The sequence below is a fragment of the Haliotis rubra genome, unplaced genomic scaffold, assembly GCF_003918875.1.
Source record: "Haliotis rubra isolate DU_JTF1 unplaced genomic scaffold, ASM391887v1 Scf138, whole genome shotgun sequence".
In the NCBI taxonomy this organism is placed as follows: Eukaryota; Metazoa; Mollusca; class Gastropoda; order Lepetellida; family Haliotidae; genus Haliotis; species Haliotis rubra.
In genome coordinates this window covers 1,962,170-1,975,524 of record NW_025765314.1, presented here as the reverse complement: position 1 = coordinate 1,975,524, position 13,355 = coordinate 1,962,170, and the positions used below count along the sequence as shown (strand labels likewise).

The 13,355-nt window shown below is 41.9% G+C and overlaps 1 long non-coding RNA gene across 1 annotated transcript; it reads left to right on the top strand.

The window, feature by feature from the left end:
• The first annotated feature begins 8,185 nt into the window (after positions 1-8,185).
• Positions 8,186-8,620, top strand: LOC124268427. Its single transcript, XR_006896279.1, has 2 exons — positions 8,186-8,266; positions 8,537-8,620. It is a non-coding gene; the product is annotated as an uncharacterized LOC124268427 (long non-coding RNA).
• The last annotated feature ends 4,735 nt before the right edge of the window (positions 8,621-13,355 follow it).

Sequence of the window (13,355 nt, the reverse complement as noted above, 5' to 3'; positions counted from 1 at the left end):
TTATCGTTAGAGTAGTCATATCTCCAACTCATCAACAACATCAAGCTCGTATCAGGAAAAGAAAAGGTAAAAGTTGAATCGGGGTATATAACAATAAACCGCTTTTCACAGTTGAGAAACTTAGATGTGCAGAGAGAATATCATCATGAAGTTTGTGCAGTCAAGAGTTTCGACGAGGGAAATCCATGTACCCATCAGTTGAACGAGGGCCGAGTACCAGAAGCACAGCTCGGTCTACAAAGCTGGATCCATTCATCAACAATGGAATTCTCAAAGTGGGTGGCAGACTCAGCCAAGTCTCAGATCCCAGATGAAATGAAGCACCAGATTCTTCTACCCAGCAAACATCATGTCACAAGCCTGATCATACAAGACATACACAAGAAGCTTGGCCATGTGGGACCCGAAATCATGTACTTTCAAGCTACGAAAAGTATTGGGTCATCAGAGCGAACGCAACCGTGAGAAACATACTGTCCCATTGTGTCACCACCTGTCGAAGACTGAAAATGCCTCCATGTGAACAGAAGATGTCCGACCTACCATTCAGCAGAGTGAATCCAGCTTCGCCATTTACATACTCAGGTGTAGATTTCTTTGGCCCCATACCATCAAAGAAGGTAGGAAACAGATGAAACGCTATGGAGCACTGTTCACATGTTTAGCGAGTAGATCCATACACATCGAAACAGCCAACTCTTTGGACACAGACTCATTCATACATGCCTTGCGTCGCTTTATAGCACGACGTGGACCTGTCAAAGAAATATGGTGTGACAATGGCACCAACTTCATTGGAGCTGCCAGAGAATTGAAAGAAGCACTAGCAGAACTTGATCAAAACAGCATCCACTCTCACTTACTGCAAGCCAACATCGACTGGAAGTTTAACCCGCCATCAGCCAGTCACATGGGGCGGGGTATGGGGAGCGCATATGATAGGTTCTGTAATGCGAAGATTCTATCTCCCATGCTGTATGAGTTCAAGGGGACCGTTTGGATGACGAAGCATACCGTACCCTGCTATGCGAAGTAGAAGCCATCGTCAACTCCGTCCACTCACCACAGTTTCCAGTGGCGCACTGACCTGAACCCCCTAACAGCCAAACCATTTGCTCATGATAAAATCCAACGTTTCGCTTCGCTCCACAAGGTAAATTTCAACATGATGATGTGCATGCGTCGGAGATGGAGAAGGATTCAGTATCTAAAATGTATATTTTGGACAAGGTGGAGGAAAGAATACCTGTATTCCTACAGAGAGACAAAAATGGAGTACACCAAAACGCAACATTGAAATAGATGACATTGTACTCATCAAAGATGAAAATGCACACAGATCATGCTGGCCCATGGGACGAGTGATCAGAGTTGAAGCCTGACAAACGGGGCTTTGTGAGGAAGTGTGATACTGAAAACTCAAAGTACAGAACTTCATGAACCTGTACACAAACTAGTACTCATACTTCCAAAGGCAGAGTGAAAAATATGCTGATGTGTGAAATTTTGTGAAAATTGACATTGTGTGGTATGAATATGTAGCCATAGTTATGAGCTGTATGTTATTTTAGATTGTTTCTGCATTGTGAGAAGTTTGTTAAACAATGTTGTTTTAGAAGGCCGAGTGTGTTGATGCAGAAAAAATGTTCACTCAATTAGTTTATAATTTCATGCACTAAAGATATTTGTTTGTCAAAGGTTATATATTTTATGTTGCAAAGTACAAAAGTTCTAAAATAGTGTAGTAATTTTCATTGTAAAATTTAGTTCAAGATGAGGTTCAGAAAGTCTAGCTTAGCTATAACTGTTATTAGTTTTCCAAAAAGTATTATCATGATTGTCATAACAGATTACTTCCCTGATTGTGAGTGTTGCTGCCTCATCAGAGCACATGGCTTGTCACTGCCTCCATGTTGGAGACATTCAGCTGTTTTGGTTGGCATGAACACAAATGTAGGTAGCATTGTTTGCTATTGTAATATATTTCAAGGCACAATAAGGTAATATTATTTGAAGGTTTTGTTAATTGTACATATTATTCATTTATCTTGTAACTGTTAATTTGAAGTAATTTACTTAGACTTGTCATGGTTTGACTGTTAGGAATAATTTACTTAGCAAGTCTGTATTTCTGCTTTGTAGTTTTTCTGAACCTCACCAAGCCAAAGAAAGAAGTCGAAATTGAACATTGAACGTATACCAGAATAAATTATTGGTGCAGAGTAAGAGAATTTTGTGTCTTGCATCCACAATGACAACATAAGGGCAGAATTACAAATACAATATTTATGACATTATTACGGAGTCGACTTACAAATTGACGTAATAAGTCACGGAAGATATACTGAGTCAAAAAGTAACTTCACAAAAATGTAATTTGAAAATAATGAATAATTGTTTCTGATGATACAGCTATGTATCCGAAATGGGATCCCTATCTTTCGATTTCTAGAAAAACGTTAGCAAAACCCACTCAAACCCATCCATTCGATGCATTGCAAATGATATTAGTGCCAAATCAGGTTTTACTTGCGTGCAGTCGATCACATGATCTTCGCATCGAAGTTTTCTTCATATGTACGTGTTTGCATTGGCCTCAAGAATTGAAAAACACTTTTAAACCACAGTTCTAACGGTACCCAGAAATGCCACAATTGTCAAATGTGCAGCGTGAACGCCGTTGGCATGTTGGAAGCAGGAAGATCAGTTATTGACATTAAAAGAACAATGGGATGCGAAAGCCGTCCATACTGTGTATGACTTGAAAGGTCGTCTACAACAAGCTGGCACCACTTCTGATCGCCCCAAGGTCGGGTCGTCCACGTGTGACGTCACAAGCAGAAGACCGTCAAATCGTCCCTCGTCACCTACGTGACAGATTTCTACCCGGCTACACGAACCAGGGCTGAGATGTTTAGAGGTCGCCTGTCCTCACAGACCATTCGAAAAATCGGTTCGCGGGCTGCCAATCTCCATTCTCAACGTCCATATCGTTGGGCCAATATTGACGCCGTTTCATCATGTATGTCAACGTCTGCTGTGGGCCCACCGTCACCTCGATGGACCCAGAGAGACTGGAATCGAGTAGGTCTTTAGCGATGAATCCAGGTTTACCCAGCGGGACGGTAGGCATAGAGCCTGGGCGACGGCGTCGTTGAGCGGTATGCCCAATGTTGTGTAAAGGAAGTCGACAGATTCGAGGCGGAAGTTGCATGGTGTGGGGTGCTTTCTGTGGGAACAACCGTTCCGACTTCTGGTCATCCGTGGAAACCTCACAGCTGCTGCTTACGCTGACCAGGTGCTCACCCTGAACTACGTTCCTTTCATGGCGGCTCATGGCCCAGGCCTACAGTTCAACATGATAATGCTCGACCGCCATATCTGGCTGTTGACACGAAATTTCCTTCAAAACGCTGGAATCAACGTCATGGACTGGCCATCGAGGTTCCCCTGACCTTAATCCAATAGAGAGCACTTTTGGGATGCACTTGGGAAGGCTTAGAGTGATCTTAGGAACCAATCTCAGAATTTACAGGAACTTGGCTGCCTTGCAAGAGCAATGGCGCAGAATCCCAAACCCGCGATGTTCACAAGCATCAGGCAGTCGATGAGGGACGGTGTTTGGCAGTGGTGAATACCGCGGGGCGGCCATACGATATTGAACTGAGAAATTTCGCACTTTTATTCTTGTGACTTGACATTCTGTATACCCATGTTTTGGAACGGCGGTGTAGCCTAATGGAACTGATTATGTCACTGTCAGTGTATCGAGTACATCACACAGATCTCAGCAATGAAATAATAACAATTTAACCATCTTACAATCTCTTGTTCTTTTATAGTGCCCTGAAGAAAGAATGTGAAGTTTCTTTTTGACTCAGTATATTTATACCCAAATGGAATTAAACCATTGAAGATCGGGTTAGGATTGGTCTTCAGTAACCCATGCTTGTGGTAGAGGGGCGACTAGCGGACGGGATCGAGATTCCGGGTCAGGCTGACTGACCGGTTGACACATGTCATGCGGTATACCAAATGCGTAGATCGATGTTCATGCTGTTGATCACTGGATTGTCTGGTCCAGACTAGATTATTCAGAAGATGAACAATGTTGTAGCAAAGACTCTACGAAATCGATGCTCATAAAACGCATCAAACCGCTGCAAATAACCACCAGGCTATTGAAGTACGAAGCACAAGAATTGTATTACAATTCATCCCTATGCTCGACGACCGTGTGCTCGCGACGCCCCTCACAAATTGTCACGTTGCCGTGGTAAACGTGGATGACATCGAACCTTTCCCTTTCACTTTGTGTCTGGAGGCGTCTGAAGTGAGCGATCAATCCAATTGTCACCTGAGACTAAAGAAGAGACAGATTTAGCGGTGGATAGGTTATGGGTGACATCTCCATATAAGAGCCACTGGACACAACAACATACTGACACCTTTTGCTGTCACGTTTGCGAGGTGTGTGGTTCGACGTTTTGTCTTCAAGGGCCACACCGCCCGGGTTGAACGATGTAGGTCTATGCTCATTTCCAGAAGCTCAACATCAGAATTATATTGCCATTAATGATCCCAGACCTTTCCTCCAGCTGAACTCGTTCTTGACACGATAGGGGAGACGTGTGAGACAGCGTCAGGCCGGCAATCACGCATGTTGAACACGGCGAGGCGCTGCAGGAGAGTGGAGCCTCAAATCATTATTGGAGACTCTTACGCCAGTATGCCCCATCGAGAGAAAAAATGCTTTAGAAATCGTGTGTGTATTACGCACTACCGATCAAAACCCTTAACTGTTACATTTCCTGTAATCTGTCTCACTGTCCCTGAACCACATTACTTTCCTTACAGCCTAGCCCACCCTGCAATGCTAAAGCTCTAAATGAAGCAAGTCTAGATTTCCCCAGGTTCGGGAATCTCCCAACTCACTGGGGCTCCTCTTTAATTTAAATGGATTTAGTTGTTACTATCAAAAAATATATATATTCAGATTCTAAGCGTCAGTCTACGTTTCCTACTTTACTCCTAATTACCTGAAAGACATTTGGCTGTCATTCTTCATGTGACACGTCATGTTTCATTCTTCACTAAAGGCTGTAATGTGTTTCCAAATGCGTTTATTGTTTAGCAAATTTTAAGTTACAATCCGAGTTTCCCCTAGTCTTGTCAAGAATACCGAATTGGTCTTCGTACTGTTTGGTCCAGTTACTGGGTGTGTGTTCACATTTCAGCGCCTTACAAACAGAACCAAATGCATCCTGCCGTCATGACATGCCGATCTCTCCTTACAGCAACAAGTGCTCCCTTAATTTGTATTCACATTGACCTTGACACACGAGTCGCTCCGGATCACACACTGCAATATGGAAACAAAGATTTGTTTTCGCATAACGCGTTTCGGGTGAACGTTTAATTTGCCTCTGTGTTTCCGGTTTACCTTGTCGGCAGGGGAACATCAAAGCGTACGAGTACTAGTATTCCTCTCTCGTGATAAGCCCAAACCTTATGGCCTCCCTTGAGTGCAACATGTGTGTATTCAGACCATGCTACCTGCTTTATGTCATCCCCTTCTATCTCCTGTCAGACTGCTGCTACGGCCCCTGGGGTGTTGGGAACCTGGGAGCTGCTCGGTGACGTGTGAGAGGGCGTGAGGGGTCGAGAAGCGAACCAGAGAGCTGCTGGACTGTGCGACCAGTGACTGTGACGGCCCACTAGAGGAGCAGAGACAGGTAGCCTGCAGCATCCTGGGATGCGTGTGTGATGAAAGGTAAGATTCAGGATTTTTTATCATCCATCACTGCCTGTCAAAGTCAAACGATGTAGGTTATCTGAAATCAGATTGGCGACACTCAATCAGTTTCTTCCTCATGAACCAAATTAGCCTGCCTGAAACAATAACTCTCCGGGCATTATATCTCCATTATGTTACAATAAGAAGAACTCTTACATGTAACTCATTTTGCAACCTTATATGCTTATATTCTGATTCGAATTACACGGCACAAACAATTTACACTTGGAAAAGGTGCCCCAACACCACATATTTTTCATAGTAAAATATATTACCATCAATCTTTGCAAACAAACTTATCGAAACCTCAATGTAATTTACTGTCAGGATAAAATGACCCTCAAGGAAAATTACATGGTAAATATAACGCGAAAATAACGAAGAACTGTGGTTTATTCGTAGAAGCAACCATGGCACAAACACGACTCATTTCGTAATGCCGATAACCATGGTCGAAGTATGAGCGTTAACAATTTTCTAGATTCTAGCTATGGGGCGTCAGAAAGACATATAGGTGTATAGACCCTACCCTAGTACTATATATAAAGGAAAGGGATGTAACGACGAAACCACCCTCTCCTCAATCAATGTTAGATTTCACCAGGTAAAATGTTTTGTAGGGAATGTGGCTGCCCGATCGAATCTTGTCCTACATAGGTGCTGTCAGCGTGGCTGGAATTAATAAACGAATTTAAATGGTGAGTTTCGGCTGTCGCTGATCCATGATTTGGGCTTGGAATTGTGGAGGTAGCTGTTTCGGTGAGTCGTGGCGTATAGCTTTGAAATAATGATCCGATTGTGACCATTTATAGCTCATTTTGTAGGAAATCATCTAACTTTCGAATAACTACCACATCTTGACGAAACAATCACCAACGACGCGTTGTGGCCTAGCATTAACGTCTAGGATGCCAGTGGTGTACCATTATCCATTAAGATTCTGATCATCACGATGATTTTGATCGTCACAAGGTCAAGTTTACAGTCAGGTTAGATTTACCCCGGAACCGTCAATGAACCCAAGCACTTGCCCCAAGACATTCCGCTGTGCATATGCAGTCTTTCGGGCGGAAAAACACGAGCTCGGTCATCAGTCATGCACATAACTTTTCCTATGACGTCAAATTCCAGTGACGTCGAGCTTGACTTCAGGGGAGCTTGTTCTCAGGGGATAACAACGGGAGTCTGACTCTATACCCGGCAGATTTTAGGCGATTTCTGTTGGACAAATGTTTAAGCGACAATCACGAGAGCCACTCTGTTTTAAAAGCCAACTGACATGAACAGATGAAGGTTTGTGATTCTGAAGAGGGTTGTATAAGTCCTTGGAGTTGTCACTTGTGGTCGATCTGAACTTGGATGGCCATTAACGTCATTAGTTTGGCTGATGGTTTCGACCAACATCTGTTGCAAGAGCCTTCAGTTTCATGCCAGCGTTCCGCATACCAATAACCTGCTATCTTTGAGCAAGTGTCAGTTGAGGGAGGCCCCCATATTTGCTTATCAACAACGAAATCAATTGATATTACAAGTCATCGATCAGTAAGAACAGTTTATTGAAACCGATATTTGCTTAATGGCGTGTACCTGCACATGAGGCTCGCCTTTGCTTGTAATACGTGCATGTCTAATATTAATGGAATGCCCTCAGTGTCAAAGTAATAAAACAAACATTATGATAATATGAATATAAATGGCTATATGGCGGTTAAAATAATAGGTGTTGTGATACGTTTTTCCATGTGTATAGTTATCCTATTAAACGCTTCTTTTGCCCAGAGAGAAATTGATGTCAGTACCACGGACACGGAAATGTTGACCAAACCGTAAAATATGCTGGCAAAGGGCTCCAGGGTATTATCAGAACAGAGTCCTAACCATACGATGTCCTAACCATAAGCGTATCGACCATCGAGAATTTCAACATCTCAAACATGTTAATAGTAAAGTGGAAAGAACTGAGCACTAACTTGCTTGTTGAATACTCTTAAAGGTCTCCCCGTCGTTACTAGTTTTGTGACATACTAAATATACTGATATCGTTATAAATATGAATAATAATAAGATATTATTAAAAACATGAGTTAAAACAATAATTGCGAAATGCAGTTGGAGCATATTTAGATTCCAGATGTCATTGCCGAGAACAAAACAAGTGATGCCGATGTACAAAGAACAGCATCAGAAGATGTTTTCAATTTCTTTTGGGTTGAATTTGAGAGTATGAATATAGAGATGACATTCAATAATATATGTACATATAAATTACATGTTTTGCTTTAGATGTTGGCGAGTTGACCATATGGGTTGGAGTGTCCCAGTGCTCAGCAACCTGCAGTGGGTATATGACCCAGAACCGTCGCAGAGCGTGCACGGTAACCACGGGCTGCTCTTGGGACCCTGATTCAGTCCTTTTCAGACAAATGTTATGTTCACATCCATGCTGGTAGTCGAGTTGTCAGGACGAAGGTATATAGTTCACACGCCCTAAATGCATCAAAACCTTTCTTAATCGTGAGATAGTTCCATTTAATGCGTACTCCGTTGTTTTTAGTCTTGATAACTAGTGTTGTGCGGAAAGGTCACGGTTTCATTCACTCACACACTCAGCCATTCACTCACTCGACAGAGAATATTCAGTCTTGATTATCTAAGAACTCGTATTGATTATCTAAGAACCAGTATTGTGTATTCTGTGCGATATTTTAAGTCTGTATTGAATGACATTTTTGTTTTCAGATCACGTCATCGGAGAGGCAAGGCTTCCAGTTTATCAGCATCAAACCATTTCAAGAAGAATAAATTTAACATGTTCAAGATATTTTTGTGTGTTTTATGCATTTTTCATAAAGAGCCCAAAACAAATTGAATACACCAAGCTATTGACCAAACATAAACACTTACACAGCGGGAGTTTACAGATGAATCCGAGGAATTCCACATGCGCCAAGGGAGTCAGTATCAAAGACATATCTAGCCATCGGAAAGTGATGTTACAGAGGTCCGTGCAGTGTCACATGAGGAATTTACAAAAACTGGTTAGCGCTTTCTGTTTGTCACAATCCAAAATGATCCCGATTTTAGTCCAGGACAGAATGAAATCACCACTATCTACCACTACACTTGTAGTACCGCATCTTTAATCGTTAGATTTTTAATACCCAGGCTCTCCATTCGACAAATAGTGCTCCACTCTCGTTAGAACTTCAGTACCTCAGGCTTGTTGTTTGATTCCAGTACCTCAGGCTTGTTGTTAGATGCCAGTACCTCAGGCTTGTTGTTAGATGCCAGTGCCTCGGGCATGGTGTTAGATGCCAGTACCTCAGGCTTATTGTTTGATTCCAGTACCTCAGGCTTGTTGTTTGATTCCAGTACCTCAGGCTTGTTGTTAGATGCCAGTACCTCGGGCATGGTGTTAGATGCCAGTACCTCAGGCTTATTGTTAGATCGTCAGTACCTCAGGCTTATTGCTTGATTCCAGTACCTCAGGCTTGTTGTTAGATGCCAGTATCTCGGGCATGGCGTTAGATGCCAGTACCCCAAGCATGGTTTTAGATGCCAGTGCCTCAGGCATGATGTTAGATGCCAGTACCTCAGGCATGGTGTTAGATGCCAGTACCTCAGGCATGGTGTTAGATGCGAGTACCTCGGGCATGGTGTTTAATGCCAGTACCTCAGGCTTGTTGTTAGATCTTTAGTACATCAGGCTTATTGTTTGATTCCAGTACCTCAGGCTTGTTGTTTGATTCCAGTACATCAGGCTTGTTTTGATTCCAGTACCTCAGGCTTGTTTTGATTCCAGTACCTCAGGCTTGTTGTTTTATTCTAGTACCTCTGTCTTGTTTCTTTTATTCCAGTACCTCAGGCTTGTTGTTAGATCTTCATTACATTAGGCTTATTGTTTGATTCCAGTGCCTCAGGCTTGTTGTTTGATTCCAGTACCTCTGTCTTGTTTCTTTTATTCCAGTACCTCAGGCTTGTTGTTAGATCGTCATTACATCAGGCTTATTGTTTGATTCCAGTACCTCAGGCTTGTTGTTTGATTCCAGTGCCTCAGGCTTGTTGTTTGATTAGAGTACCTCTGTCTTGTTTCTTTTATTCCATTAGCTCAGGATTGTTGCTAGATCTTTAGTACCTTCATCTTGTTGCTCGACTCCAGTACCTCAGGCTTATTGTGTGATTCCAGTAGCTCAGGCTTGTTTTTAGATTTTCAGTACCCCAAGCTTGCAGTTACATTCCAGTACCTCAGGGTTGTTGTTAGATCTTCAGTACCTCCCTCTTGTTGTTAGATTCCAGTACATCAGGGTTGTCTCGGGCGGAGACTGAGAAGCTTGTGAAGGATTTTCACCTCGGTATGGACGACACTGAACAAACTCTTCGTTTGAGAAGTGAAGGAAGTCCACAATTGTTAAGTTCCTGTCCTATGAGGATAAGAAATTAAAGGACATGATTTGCTAATAGGGAGAGTTAGAAAGATAACATTTTTGTAAGATTATAGTGCGTATGAATAATAAGACTGCCCAACTTTCCAGAGACAAGCTAGTTATAAATGGTGAAGTCTATGTCCTTCAAACAGATAGGTAATCGAACCTATACCACCCGCTCTGAATCACCAGATCGGTGTTACCGTGACACCCACAGGAGGAAGTCTCTTGGGACCTGTGGGAGCGATTGCAGAGGTGTCCAGTGGGTTAGAGAGTCGGGCGAGAGTCGTGGCCCAAATCCCCAAAACTGGTACATGTCTATCTGTACGGGACTCGACGACATCTTTACTATAATATGTACGTTTGTGTGTGCGTGTGCGTGTGTGTGCGTGTGTGCGTGTGCGTGTGTGTGTGTGTGTGTGGTGGTGGTGGTGTGTGTGGTGGTGTGTGTGTGGGTGTGGTGGTGGTGTGTGTCTGTGTGTGTCGTGGTCGTGGTGGTGATGGTGTGTGTGTGTGGTCGTGGTGGTGGTGGTGTGTGTGTGTGTGTGTGTGTGTGTTTAGCCTTACAACCTTTACAGCAATGAATATTTATCTACTGCAAAAGACAAAACATCATCAAGAAATCAACAGAACTGTTTGTCTTTACACGTTTACACAGTAAAATAAGCACGCATAACTGATCTTTTGCCTTTGTACCCTACTATTCCACAGACAAACGAAAGTTCAATCATGAAATAATTCGTAGGTGACAAAATACGTTATCGTAAAGGCGTTATCGTAAAGGCGCTATTTTCAGTGGATCTTAAAATCTACAGATACAAACGTTCAGAGGCGTTCACTGTATTTCCGCTACGTTACCATCGGACGTGATCCAGTATTCCGTGCTGGATCGAAGCCTTGTTACATACAGGGTGAGGGACGATTCGCGCTACTTCCACGTCCACTAGGTAATCTGGGCCTGCACTTGGAGGAATCCATATTAGAAATAGTCTAACCTAACAATCGTGAAGAACGAATTTATAGAATTGGTCTCCAGGACATATAAGCAACAGCACCATTTGTATAACAATGATCACAAGTAAAAGCGACAAAAACCTTTCCACAGCCATGGTAAACCTCTGCTTTAAGCAATGTCAACTGGACAATTCCAACTATGTCATGAGCAAGTGATTATTGACTCCCAAGAAGTGATGATACCCTCTGTTTGCGAAAGGAGGCACAGATTATAAACACAGCAAAGGTTAGACAAGTATTCATGTAAACAGAAAATACGGGAACGAACGATACTACTCATTACGAAATTGCATCAGACATCATTTTGCAACTGATACAACGAACTTGAAGATGTTTCCCACATCCCTACCAAAACCAAACTTTGACAACATCAGTGAAACATTGAAAGTAATAACCTTGATCGAAAAACTTCGGAGCAAGAGTCGCATGGCGCTCTTTGAAATCATCCTCGATTGAACTTCGAAAACTGCAAAACTGTGAACACCAAGGGCTGTAGCTGTGTGACTTGATGGGAAAGTTGACGATTGGAAATCCCTCGTGTCGCGCAGTCTTGTGAGGGCACTTTTTAATCTTTATGCATGGGTTAAAAAATGAAACACATGAAGCGGTCTCATTGGTCTTCCTTACTTCAGGTTCAGGAGGAAACTGGCTATTTGATTGCTGTTGAATGATAACAGATCATTGATATACGTGAAACTTAAGTTCAACTTCTTTTTAGGTTCATGAAAGGCATTTAGAAGTTGGTGTTCAAGTAAAACGCAAAAATCTTGGATGACAAATACATATTTTTTTGTATGTCACAATGTTTCGGGGCTATTCCTTGCCCTTTCGTCAGGTGAATTGACGAAGGGATAAAGAATAGCCCAGAAACGTTGTAACATACTAATAAATAAGAAGTTGCCATACATAATATTTGCGTTTTACTTCAATTTTTTTTGTCAAATTACCTTGCTGCGAGTTTGCAAACCTGAACAGAAATTCTCACTTGAATGCATAAAGAAACAGATCCACAAGGATAGGAGCACAATTGGTGCCAAAAGGGTGCCTACTTCTTGTCTAAATGATTTCCCCAAGAAACGTTTGCTTTGATGTCATCGACGAGGACGTCCATCGTTTCACATATTGTTTTCCCAGTAACTTAAAATGACGTTTGCTTTAAGTTTTTGACAATTTTTTTACTCTGAAAATAGGTATGTAACTATATCTATGTTCACATGTTTATTTATAAGTGCCCCATGGACCAAAGAATAAAGTTTACCGCCAGTTCGTCATGTGGTATTAAGGTTTACAAAGTTAAACTAAGTCACATATTTTTATGTGTGTAGTGTGTATTTGTTTAAGTAATTTATTGCATCAGAAAATTGTTCTCTTGTTTTAGATGGTATGTTTGGTTGTGACATCTTCAGAATCAAGTATTTTGACAGAACTGAGTCGACCGTTTCTGAGATTGTAAGACTTCAAGCAAATCCGTTAAGTTTTAAATGTTCCACATGCCGTTTCTTCATTTTGTCTCAAATACTTCTATTGTTCTCGTCGCGATACACAGCAGCAAAAATAACTTCGTTTCCACTTTTGCGGAAACCTAATGGATACTGGGTAATGTACGTTTCCGCTAGGTTTCAGCATCCGGAAACAGACAATGTGAGTTTCCGCGTAGTTTACAAAACTGAAACTAACAAATCTAGGTTTCCGTCTGATTTCTACAACTGAAACTGTCATTATGAGTTTCCATTTAGTTTCAGGTCGCTGAAAGATTCATAGCAAAATGACTTAGTTTCCGTTGTTGCGGAAACCTATTGGATACTGGGTAATGTAGGTTTCAGCTAGGTTTCTGTACCCGGAAACTAACAATTCTGTTGATTTCAGCTTAGATGAAATGGCAAACTTAGCTTTGTGTTGTTCCATTGGGGGCTATATTAATTTACTGTTACACTTGTAAAATAATTTCTATATACAGTATCCAGCTTGGGTTCATGCAGGGAGGAAAAGAAATAGCCCATTTTTATACTGTACTGTTAAAGTGTTTATGGTTATATGTTTTTATTGTACATTTGTGATAGACTAGTTATTTTACTGTCTTTCGAAGACAGGTAAAAAAAAATTTTATATAATGCACACAT